This window comes from Delphinus delphis, chromosome 19 (assembly GCF_949987515.2).
Source record: "Delphinus delphis chromosome 19, mDelDel1.2, whole genome shotgun sequence".
In the NCBI taxonomy this organism is placed as follows: Eukaryota; Metazoa; Chordata; class Mammalia; order Artiodactyla; family Delphinidae; genus Delphinus; species Delphinus delphis.
Window position 1 is genome coordinate 786787 of NC_082701.1, and position 2984 is coordinate 789770.

Genomic DNA, 2984 nt, shown 5'->3' on the forward strand with positions numbered 1-2984 from the left:
AGACAAGAAGTTGAAATATGCGCAGAGAAATGGCCAAGGAAACTTGTTTGAAGGCCTCCTCAGGAGAAAATTACAGCACACGTTTCAACCCTTCGAAGGTCTTTAATATACACACCAGGATGACGCACGTAACACAGGTGAGTCCACGTTGGGTTTTGTTCCAGTCAGAACAAACTGGAGTCCAATATCTGCACAGCTCACAGGGAACCGCCGGGATCCCTTGGTCTCTCCAGAAAACGGGGACCTGGCAAGACTGACCCACATTAGCCAGCAAGACAGCTAACAGCTCAGCTTCTGGAAGGAAGCAGACAGGAGCCTGGCTCTCCCTCCTTCCTCTGCTGTGTGCCTCCAGGTTGGCTACTCAGCCTTGCTGAGTCTCAGTTTGTTCATCTGTTGAATGGGAATAAAAGCGAACACACGGCTGTTGCAAGGCTTAGGAGACAGAACACATGTCAAGCGCTCAGCCAGGTCAAAGGCCGTCTTACCATTTCATGTGTGTTTCATGGCGAATTTTAAAATGTGAGATTTATGTTTCCCGAGGTCTGGGACCACTTTGTGCATCTCCTCGTATTAATAGACGCAGAGAACCGCAGAAGTGGAGGGAGCGTAACAATGAGTTAGTCTAACACGTGCTCTGGTCTCGCAGGAGTTTGTTAATGTCCACAAGAGCAGGTTGACAGCGGCCCTAGTCTGGGTTCGTCCTACCACAGCCCCTACTATGTACAGGCAGCGCATAGTAGGGCCTCGAGATGAGGGCAACTGAGGGGACACCTGAGTCCAGGAGACCCTGGCTCAGCGCCCTGGTCGGTTCAGATGGGACGCAGCCCCGTTCGTCTTTCCTCCACCTTAAATGGACAGGATCATACACTGCTACCTCCCTGCCTCCTGGACGTTTCTCGGTAGACTGTGTCTCTATTTTGTTAGCTTCATCCGACTGTCTCAGCCTGGCAGGACCGGGCGGGAAGGGTGTTAGCTGTTTAAATCAGTGACTTGGATATTTGTTTTGAGCTCTTCAAACTCAGGGGTGAGAACGCTCAGACTGTGCTTGCAGACCAACCCCCCGAACTCCATTTATCCCTGGGGCTACCAGGGCCGGTCATGGGCAGAGCGAGAGGCGGGTTTAGAGCCAAATCAACGAGCGTTTCCAGGAGGTCAGGGCTTTCACATTCAGGCCAGAAACTTGTCAGGAGCAAAGGCAGAAGAAGACAGAGCATCACTCCTTGTAATGGCAATTACCTTAATGAACTTTCTTCGCCAGGCGGGAGGGATGGCCGGGGTGGCCGTTAACTTGCGGCCTCAGTGGCTGCTACTGAGTGAGGCTGTGAAGCGGGGGCTGAAGGAGGCCACAGCAGCTGCAGCCCCGCGGCTTAATCGGTTCCACGTCGTGCATTCATTCATACCTTGTCTCCACTTCAGATCTTTTCTGAAAGCAGGCAGGGTATAAATTAGAAATGAATTGGTAAATAAAATATTTGATCAAAATGGACAAGTCACACCAGCAGGGGAAATACTGCAGTAGGATGTGATTAAAACCCCTCTTTTTTGGGGCGGTCAGGAAAAATAGTGGTAACAGAATTGAAATGTTCAATCCCAAGGAGGGATTAATAAGGACCAAACCACCAGGGCAGACCCCATTATGTGTTAGCCAAGGAGAGGATGCCGTGTGTCTCGGACCCCCTAGATACTTGGGCAGAGGCTAAGTGAGGACCGGACAGGACACTGGTTACACAGGTGGGAAACCGTCAGCCTTGTTCTCATTCCGGTTCTGGCGCCAGTTAACCAGATCTTGGGAAGCAAGTCCTTCTCAGGTCTTCGGTCTTTTCTTCTGTACAGTGGCCACAGGAGACGGATAAAGAGGAAGAATCAGGAACATGGATCCAGCCTCTATTTAAGATTTTGACGCCGTCTCCATCCCGGATACTTTGCCATAATTTTGATTTTAAAAAATCACACATCACCTACCCAAAAGAACGTAAAGCAAGCTCCCAAAGACGTATTTGTACATCCATGTTCATAGCAGCATTATTCACAGTAGCCAAGAGGTGGAAGCAACCCAAGCGTCCACTGAGGCATGAACGCGTAAACAAACCTGATGTACCCGTACAGTGAAGTGTTGTTCGGGCTTAAAGAGGAATGAAATCTGACGCAGGCTATGACGTGGATGAACCCTGAGGACATTACGCCAGGTGAAATAAGACACACAGAAGAGCAAATAGTGTATGATTCCACTCCTATGAGGCACCAGGGTAGTCAAATTCAGAGAAACAGAACGTAGATGGTGGTCAGGATGGGCGGGGAGTTGTTGAAGGCGACAGAGTCTCTGTTTGGGAGATGAACAGAGTCCTGGGAACTGGCCGCACATGTAACATGACTGAGCTGGGCACTTAAAAATAATTCCGATGGTAGATTTTATGCTGTGTCTGTTTCACCACATTTCTTAAAACGTCTCACACTTCAATATTATTTATCTGGACTGAGTTGCTCGTCCTGGCTCCCTTACCTCATGGGATCTGATGAATTCAGAAAGCTGAGAACGTGAGAGCGTTATGGAACCTCAGGGTTGGATGATTTTTCCGTTTGTGCCCATCCCGCTTGGCTGCTAACTGCCCGCCTCAGAGCCAGTGGCGCGGGGTCCTGCTGCGGGCCCGTCGGCAGGCCCCTGGCCGAGCGCTGCGGTGAAGCCCGGGGCCGCCCCGAATCCTGAGCCCCACCCATCACAACGTCCTTCCCGCGAGCATCGGTGAGCGGACTGGAGACAAAAAGACGTCTTCCCTCGTTGGTTTCGTTGGTCTCTTTGTTTCTCAGCGCTGGGCTCTGTTCTGCTCTGTCGAGCTGTCTTCTTCCCACAGCAGAAGCTGGAGCAGACACGCTGTGTGCCGCCCGGCTGGAGCCGGCCGACCCTGCCTGCAGAGCAGTTCCAGGCCTGCTTACATGTCTCTCGAAAGAGCTAGACGCTGGGAAACCAATGTATTCTGCAATGGAGA